Source organism: Diadema setosum, chromosome 1, assembly GCF_964275005.1.
Source record: "Diadema setosum chromosome 1, eeDiaSeto1, whole genome shotgun sequence".
Classification (NCBI taxonomy): domain Eukaryota; kingdom Metazoa; phylum Echinodermata; class Echinoidea; order Diadematoida; family Diadematidae; genus Diadema; species Diadema setosum.
Window position 1 is genome coordinate 33210638 of NC_092685.1, and position 10229 is coordinate 33220866.

General features: G+C 39.4%; 1 protein-coding gene across 1 annotated transcript in view; it reads right to left on the bottom strand.

The window, feature by feature from the left end:
* The window catches only part of LOC140229916 (uncharacterized), a 95512-nt gene extending 85889 nt beyond the window's left edge, over positions 1-9623 (bottom strand). Inside the window, exon 1 of the mRNA XM_072310118.1 lies at positions 9500-9623. The gene's annotated coding sequence lies outside the window, so the exon portion shown is untranslated. The remainder of the gene's footprint in view (positions 1-9499) is intronic.
* Between the last annotated feature and the right edge of the window lie 606 nt (positions 9624-10229).

The window sequence follows — 10229 nt, forward strand, 5'->3', positions numbered from 1 at the left end:
AAGTCCAACAAGGAGCTTTTAGACTTATTCCCGAGAAGAAACGCTTCAGCTTTCCAGGAAGGCTGAAGGCACTAAAACTGCAAACACTGGAGTATTGCATGCAGATGGCTGATCAAGATTCAGAATCATGCATGAATTTGAGGACTTGAAGAAAAATGCCTTGTTTGGTAAAAAAATACAGGATCCCAAAACAGAGGACATGAAGTCAGAAACTCTCTCCAAGATGAGACGCATCCTTCTCGGTCCATATCCAAACAATTGGAACAGCCTCCCAGAAATCATCACCAATGCCTCATCCATGGAAATGACACTAAGAGTCAACCAGTGTCTACAAAAGCATTGGAGATCAAAGGAAAGCACAGTTTACCAATGCCTATCTAGTCAAGCAACAAAGGTTACGTACATATGAAGCTTCAAGCCTCAACACCAAAGAAAACCAAACCAAATATAAGTTGGAGGTAAACCACTGTACAACTTTATTATGGTTTTTACAGTTTTTACAGTGATCCTAATCAAGCAAATTACTAGTTCTCTGTCTATCTTCAGGATGCAGGAATAAGCACAGCAAGACTTGTCAGCAGAGCTAGACTTGTCAGCAAAACATCTCTTGAAATTGTAGGCTGAAGCTTCGGAACCATGTAAGTAGGTTCCAGGTTCTAGTTTTCTACAACTACCACGTGGCAAACTTCTTTCGGGTTAATACATAAATCTACTGTAGATCTATGTGCTTTTGATTTTCTTGACTTCTTGTTTACCTGCCTTATTCCCCTCATGTACGGATGAAGGAGCTCTTCTTTTTTGTAGATTTATAGAAGGCAGTGTATACAGCCACACACTGTGACTGGAGATGTGATATCCATTGATATCCATAGCCAGAGAGGCTGGCTGGATACAGCAACATTGACACAGTCACACACCAGCATTATGACAAAAATAACCTAGTTTTCTCACATCAGGGAGGTGTTACAGAGATGGAGTGGCAACTCTTCGTAATTCATGCAAACACATGTTTGTGTTCAAGGCGCTACAATGGGATGTCTAGCATTCCATTACGCTTTGAAGTCATGCTCGGCACCGCTCTAGTTGCAAGACGAAGTTCGGAGACAAAGAACGCATTTCACCTTTTGTTGAATTACAAGCTTTATTTCACCGCAAAATTTTATATGAAATACTCGATTTGATTTAGAATAGTTTAGGAAAGAATTCAATACTATTAACATGTATTTCTAGTCTCTTCGTAATTCCCAAACCGAAAGGAAATGAAAATTGTCCCCTTAAAAACCTAATTTTTTTCTATAATGCGCACATTTCCGCACGTTAATTTTCTAACTTTTAATAAGGGATATTTTGATCTTTCAAATAAAGTACTCCATTAAAGCGTGTTCCAGCGTGTTTTTAAACTATTTGCTGTTAAAATTGTGAGTTTTACACAGCATTTTGATTCGCTGCTCCAATTCAAGGTACACAAATTCATTGTTGCCATCACATTGAAAGAGAGAGCGAATTGCAGTAGGAGCAAATATTTCTAGATGTGAGAGCGCTAGTCCCGATTATTGATGCTCTCTTTTGTCAAAGCACATGGGCAATACCTGTAGTTGAACGCATAATTTCTCGGCGGTGCCGCGCATGACTTCAAAGGAGAGCTTTAGTTGCCTCTCCTTCTCTAGCACCTCCCTGCTCACATCCTACACAGCTTTGTTGTCTTAAAATGGTTTCCACTTCATTCTCAATGTCTTTTTCCCTTGCTATAAGAGCTTGCTTCCTACCCCAAGGCCCCTGTATTGGTCTGTTTCAATTTCAGCCAGCAACCACACCGACGCAGCGTAGAGAGCGCTACCGTGTATGCTGTACATATACACAACAGTACAAGAAAGCTCGCAACTCAACATACGAGGTCAGTTAATCTTTCAAACTCAGAGAATGTGCATATCTTTCAAACTCAGAGAATGTGCATGCACTCCTAAATGCACATATTTGCATATTCTATGTGTTGTGTACAGCTAAAGTCCCAATGCACATTCCAGGGGCGGCCGCACAGAAACGTTGTTAGCTCTAACAGCGCACTAACAGCACTGATAGCGACGATTTGGCCGCACAGAAGCGTGCTGTTAGTCAAATTCACTAACATCGCGAGGCCACACAGAAGCTAACAACAGTGGTGCTGTTTTATCAACTCACTAACAGTGCCGGGGCACCGATAGTGACAATGTTAGTGAATAATTTCTTGCGTGCGCTGTAACTTCAGTTGTCTCCTTTTTTATACCATGTGGACATACTTCAAAATAGATCGACCTAGACCTAATTAAGAATGTGGCGGGTAGTGGGCGACTTAAATTTTTCTGTGAAAATTTTTCGTGAAATTTTCTTTATAATTTCCTTATATCGTTTTACGCATATCATACACTGCAGCAGTCTTCTCATCCAGCAGTGACTTCCAAAACTTAAAAAATTCATAACTTTTAAACCAATTTTCTGATTTTCCCCAAACTTTCACTGATCATATCAATGTGTTCTACTAATATTGCTGCATTCACTGAATCGACATTTTGTAGGTGGACTTGTCCTTTAATAGTGAAATAGGCTACATACCCATTAAAGCCAATTGATCATTACAACTATTGTATACATAATATGTAACTAGAAATGCCGCTATGGCGACTGGTTGCCTCCGCCATTATGCATGGTTCTCCCAATTATAGGTCTAGAGTATGTCTTGACAAAGTAAGATGACAGTTTCACATAACTGGTAAAGAAATAAAATTACATGTTTGTCACATATGTGTTGAGTGTGTTTCTCTTCCTTGAACTGAGTTTCATTTGAACAAAATAATGTCTAACCATCTTTGTAGCATCATTTCATAATGCTTCCTGACAAGCATTGTGCCTTATAAAACTATAGTAGGCCTACTCCATGTCACATTTAATCCTTCGTAAGTGTAGTCTGGAGCTTTTTTTTTTTGGGGGGGGGGGCGCTGGTATACGTTAAGATTACGAGGCTTTTTTTTTTTTCGTGTAGGTTTATTGGTGTTGTATTATATTCGTATACAAGATGGGGCCTCATCCACGTCAAGGTTATGGTGACTGTCCCCTGGGATAGATTTCTCCTTTGTTCACAAATGAACACAGTATGCCTGAACATAATTTATGTTACTTTGTTTTATACGTTATTAGAAATTGAAGTCGTTACATTGAGAAATTCTTGTATTGATTTGTATGTTGTACTCTCCTTTTTTTTACATACAGTTCATTACTTTGTTTCCATTTGTTATTGTATCTGGAGAAAGGAAATGCGTAAATAAAACCAAACCATACCAAACCAAATCAAATTCTCTTCCGTTTATTCTGCACCATTATGATCAATTCAAATACAGCTCTGCAGGGCTGGTGGAAGGGGGGGGGGGGGGCTCTTTTTGCACCCATAGGACTACACAGGAGTAGGGCCGACATAGGGTGTCACCATTTTGGGCCCCCGGTCACCCCGAAAGTGACACTAGAAAAAAAAAAAAAAAAGGAATGAAACCTTTGAGCGCGGTAAGGCCTTTGTTTTTTCTTTTGTTCGGTTTTGGTTTTGCTTGTCAGCAGAAGAAACCTGGAAGTGGAATGAGAAAGATGCACTGAAGACCTATTTATCACTATGTTTTTTGCTTGTCAGCTGAAGAAACTCGGAAGTGGCACCCCATGTGCGCTGAAGTCCTTTTTGTTTTGTTTTGTTTTGCTTTGCTTTGCTTTGTTTTTGTTAGCTCATGAAAACCCAGAATTGGGCCCCTCCCCCACCCACTTTTGAAAACGTGGCGCTGGCCATACTCTCAAGATGATATTGAACTGTTTAAAGATATGAATACACGTCACTCATGAAGACAACACTGCATTGTGCTGCCGCTGCATTACGCACAAATCGCATAGATTTTGCCTAACTCTATGGCTCAAATCCACTAACAGCACCGTAACAGCGCAAGTGTCTAAAAGCGCTTTAACAACGCTTTCTGTGCGGTCATTTTGCCCGTGCTGTTAGTGGCTGATTTGTTCGTGACTTGTCAGTGCTAACAAACCTCTCACTAACAGCGTTTCTGTGCGGCCTGTACAGGACTTTGTTGCACCATTGCTATTACCTGGGTAAGCCTTATCAATGGCAAGTCCCCCAATCTACTATACACGTAACTTTGCTACCGATGTAAAATCAATCTTATAAAACTAGAAAAGCACTCTGAGAGCGCAGACCTCCACCAAGCAGCTAATTTCCACCGATGTCTTCCCAAAGAGATTTTCCCCTCTCCACCACTGGGGAAAAGCTCTTTGACCTCTTCCATAGAGATCAGTGATTTCCACCCATAGGTACAGTATACATGCTGAAAAATTGCCCGATTTCCCAATACAATTTGTATAGACGCCTTTGTTACGTCATAAACCCTCAGCTGTACGGCGCGCCTCGCCCTAGCAGAAACTAGAGCACGCACTTTAGTTCATGCATGCAAACCTCAAATACGCGCAGCCTGAACTCCCAATTCATTGACCCTACCTGCCAAAATATCAAAAATCCTTCATAAATTCCCCCCAAATTCTCGGATCACTACCAAAATTTAATCATCTGTTATCTGTATCATTCTAAACCTTTCCTGCAAGTTTCACCCAAATCCGTTCACTACTTTTTGAGTTATTTTGCACACGGAGAAACTAACTAACAAACAAACAAACCAACGGTAACGAAAACATAACCTCCTCCCTTGGCGGAGGTATCAAAGGCAGTGAGAAAGAAGGGAAAAACATTGCAGGAGTATAAAGTAGTCTGGAAGGTGTGAAAAACAAGGTTTTGTCTTCGCTTCTGGAGGTGTGATGTGTATTGTGTATAAATGTATACGGTGTGTGCATGTTGATAAGGCTGCAGTGATATCCAGCCTCACTACCTCTTGAGTGATACACGCCACTAAAACCAAAACAACAATCTCCTCCATGTATGGATAAAGTTAAAAAAATTTTGTTCTAAAAGGTTCAAATAGAACTACACGTTCAATGATCGATACCGGAAATTTGCAGCTATCGTCGTCTAATGCGAACAATGCACCTTGCCACCCCATGCTCCCATAGACAAAGCACATAAAAGACATGTGCAGGTGAACGTGATGATACTGATAACACGTATTCCTTAAGTAATAAATGTAAGATTTTCAAGAAAAACTGTTTGGTTTTCACCTCAGTTTGCTTGGTTGTGGTAACCCTGCAAAGTTTCAAGCCTACTGAACACAGTCCCTGGCGTAAACTTTTGTTCAGTGCGTTTATAGCAATTTTACGCAAGGTGACGATATTAGGGCCCCTTGACGAGGTGCAGGTACCTCTCTAGTCTTTTTGCGCGGTGTAAAATCGCATTATAATTCCGGACACGATTTTTGTAATGGAATAATCGACGTCTTTCGCATCTTGTCCTTGCACCTGAATCACAATTCATACCCACGAATCACCATGCACATTCTCGAGCGGACGATGAAGAAAAAATAGGCAAAATGAGGCTCAAATTTCGTATTTTATGGTAAAATGTCTAACATGATTTTCAAGAAAAACTGTTTGGTTTTCACCTCAGTTTGCTTGGTTGTGGTGGTTACAGCTTGTTATTCCGAAGGTTCGTTATTCCGAAGGCTCTTCAGTCCGAAGATTCCTTATTCCGAAGGTTCGTTTTTCCGAATTTCATTTTCGGATGAACAAATCTTCGGAATAACGAACCTTCGGAATAACGCCACAAATGTTCGGATTAACAAACCCTTTTTCATTTTCGGATTAACGAACCTCTAGGTATAGGGAATTTGCGTGTTTCGGATTAACAAACCTTCGGAATATCGAACCTTCGGAATAACGAACAGCACCCGAAAGTGGTAACCCTGCAAAGTTTCAAGCCTACTGAACACAGTCCCTGGCATAAATTTTTGTTCAGTGCGCTTATAGCAATTTTACGCAAGGTGACGATATTAGGGCCCCTTGACGAGGTGCAGGTACCTCATGTGTCTTTTTGTGCAGTGTAAAATCGCATTATAATTCCGGACACGATTTTTGTAATGGAATAATCGACGTCTTTCGCATCTTGTCCTTGCACATGAATCACAATTCATACCCACGAATCACCATGCACATTCTCGAGCGGACGACGAAGAAAAAATAGGCAAAATGAGGCTCAAATTTCGTATTTTATGGTAAAATGTCTAACATGACCATTTTGAACATTTCATGTGATAAAATCGTGTGAAAATTGACATCTTTTTCTAAACAGCGTTTTTTACATTTTTGTGTCACATTTTTAGCGATGTCGTCCATACAACACTCTGTGAGGCTAGTCTACAAAGCTCCGCGCGTATTGAATGTCATTAGTATGCAGAAATGTGCACGTCCAGAATTACCACTTGACCATAGCTGTCCGGTAATACCACACCTGTATAAACTAGATCCAATGTCAATTACCGTATAGTCGCCACTTGCGTGTATTTCCTTTGCACTCCTGGGTTGGCGAACTAACGATATGTACTGAATTAGTTCACCGCCCATAGAGCGTGACGTATTATTAGCGTGTGTGTTATAGTTATATACACACACTTCAATGTAGGATGCATTGTGTATCATCGTGTTTGAAAAACTGTGTTAATCTGCCACCCTGAAATCCATTCGAAAGCAAAAACATTCTTGCATTCAAAATGGTTTTGTCACTTGTTACAATGGTAAAATACATTAGGATTACAATTATTTGTATTTTTATGGAGGAAAAAGGTGAATTTTGAGAGCAATGAAAATCCGTCATCCAAGCTGATCTCCGATCGCGGTGTGCATTATAACATGCGATGTGGCCATGCAATGGGGACTTACGTAGTGGCGACAATGTAATGGTAATCGACGTTTGATCTATTTGTCTATAGCCTAGACCTAGAATATCTAACGTTAGATGCTTTCTCAACAGAGCGCTTGAACGCTCCAAATCAGGCACAGTTCAGTACAGTACGCTTAGTTCAGTTCGCTTCAGTTCGCATTAGAGTGCTTGAATGCACCCATTCATAAGCCTCTCTAGACTACTCTCTAACACGTTAGATCCATCTAACGTTAGCTCTTAGAACAATAACATGTTAGTCTAGATCTAAAATAGGAATCTAGATCTAACTAGAGACCTCTGTTGTAAGTCTGTTGTAACAAATCGGTATTCTGAACACCGTTTTATCTCTGTTGTAACTTCTGTTGTAATTTCTGTTGTAACTTGTGTTTTATCTTGCGCACTCTTTGCCTGCGGATACCATTGTCTTAGGGTATGCGCACGCGCGTAACAGTGGGCGCAAACCTGAACACCCATAAGATTACACGGTATTCTGAAAACTGTTTAATCTTCTGTTATGCCCCATGCAAATTTATGCTTCTGAGATAAAACAGGGTGGAAGGTGTTTTAACTCTGTTGTAACTTTCGCTTTAACTTATGTTAGATAGTGAGATAATTCATTAACTCAATATTGTGGTATGCGAGTTCAAAATAAGAAAGATATACTCGGAATTTGTCAACACTGACAAATTAGGTGATCCGATCTATAGGGAAATCAATGATTTGAGTCCTGATCCCAATAGGCATGACCATCCAGGTTTCATCTGTGTTGAGGGGACATTGGCCATGTGATGTTTGGAGTCTCATTTAGAAAAGGGAGTCAGACCTGCCATCTTTGGCACCGAATTCTGTATGCACTAACGAAGATACAAAATGAAGTATATTTGACCTTTGACCCCATTTTGCACACCAAAGATGGCATCTGAGCAAAAAGTAGTTATTTTGTGAAATGATTCTTGTAAAATGGTCTTTGCGTGTGCAAAATATGGGAAAGATAGGACAAGTATTCACCAAGATACAGGACGAAACATTTATGACCTTTGACCCTAATTTTACATACCCAAGATGGTGTCCGATCAAGTAGTTGTTATTTTATGAAATAATGTACCTGACATGAACTAAACATGTGCAAAATATGGGGGTGATAGAGGCTGTAGAAAGAAAGAAATATCTCAATACATCGAAGATAAGCTTTAATTTCAACCAAGTTTTTTAGCATGATCCACACATCGTATGAAAAAAACAAAAGGCACATTCCTGATAGCGCAAAGTCTCAGCTACAACATATTAAAATCTGGGAGAAATTCACCGAAGGGTAAGTGAGCTAGTGCTCGATAAAGACAATAAGAAAGATATACAAAAAATAAAAACAATGTATGTACAGAAAGGCAAAAGATATAGCAGTTTGACAAAATGTAAACTCATTCCACAATACAAAATTTGGTAACAGTAACATTGCAAGTACATACGCGTAGCATACTGTAATATGCACATAGATAAAAACACAAACACATGAACAGAAAGGTTACTGGCACCGTCGGCAGTTTGTTTTAAGCACTAATCATTTCAAAAATATCTTTCAAAATTAAACATTTTTTTTTAATATGATTTCACTATCTTTACCAATAAGAATTCATTATCAGTACCTGCCTTTGGGTGTTTCAAAAATATTTATTGCTGGGGATGGCGCGAATCCTGAGAAAAGTATTAGAACTATAGTATAGTCTAAGGTTCCATGATGGAATTTGACGTGATATTGATCTCCAAGAGATATCTTGTGAAGATAGTGACAACAACAACAACAATAATACTAATACTTCTTCTACTACAACTACTACTACTAATAATAATAATAATAACATGGCATTGCAAGGGTTTAACTTAATTTAGAAGCGTCTAGTTCCCCATAAACCATGAAATTTGGGTTCCTCTCATAAACGCCAGATATCTTCTTATTTTTTAAACAAAATTTCAAATAAAAAGACTCAATCTGAGATAGCTTTGCGAATCCCCTACCGCACCAACTATACGGCAAAACCGGTAAGAAGGCATAATGATCAAGCTTCTGTTGTAACTTTATTTTATCTCTGGCTCTCTTTACCTGCGCATGCCATTGTCCTATTTGTGTGCACGTAAACGCGCGGAGTTAAGCAAGGCGCAGTTGCCCAAGGGAGCAATCTTATTGGTAGAAATGTCTTAGATGCTACTTATAACAATATTTCCTATTGGATATGATTATTGCGATGGGCGTGGTTATCATGACTTACATAACACCGTTAAAACAGTTTTTAGAATACCGATTTACAACTGTTTTAGCGGTGTTGTAACTCACAGACTTACAACACAAGTTACAACACAACTTTTGTTTATGCACAAGTTAACGTTACAACAGAGATAAAACGGTGTTCAGTTTCAGTTCACTAACAGTTAGTGTACTCGTACTCGTAGTCATAAAATACTGTCGTAGTTAGAAATAGAGCAACATTGTACAATCAGTTTGTTGATGCTAATTTATACAGATGTAACGTATTTTTATCTACCCCCGACTATATACAAGATACAGACCGATCTTTCGGTCAAATGTACTGTGTGACTGTTGTAGAGTTAGGCTAGGCCCTTTTTTTTTACTTACGACGCACGTTTTATGTTACTTTTACTTACAAATGATGAAATGTTATCTAGGTGAACTTCGGATGCTGTTAAAGAGAACAAAGCTACTGTAGCTTGTCGGGAAAACTTTCTCTGGTGGGGGCGGCAAGCTTATTTCCCAGCAGGAAGGTAAATAAATTTTATTACACCTTGAGATGAGTCTCCCTCGCCCTCGTTCCCATTCATGCTCGCGCTAAACGCTCGTGATCGCTTCCTGTACTATTTTGGCTCATACGTATACAACAGTCAAGGCAAGTAAAATTTGCAATTTTCTAGGCATGCATTTCATCCATTGTTGCAGTTCTTCTTAGATTTTTTATAATGATACAATCTGTTACTTGCTTGAATACTGAATAAATAGCAACACTCGTCTTATATATTTTCTATCCCTAATAAAGGATTATTTCAGTTTTAAGATCGCCAAGCTGATCCTCAATTTTCGTTTATCTTCGCGCAACGTATACCCCAAATGCCGCGATGGATAATCCACTATACCATTGTACCACCTAAGTCACTCATTTTTTTTCCCTCCTTGTAATAACGTCGCGACGCGTCGTCTTCGTCGCTTCGCTGACGTGCGTGACCTTGCTATACCGGTCAAGACGCTCACCGATCGCCAAGGCAGGTTTGTTATCATCGGTGCTATAATGTTGGTTTGTTTGTCTGTTTGCAAAATAACTCAAAAAGATGTGAACGCATGTGAATGAAACTTGCAGGAAAAGTTGAAAATGACACAAGGAAC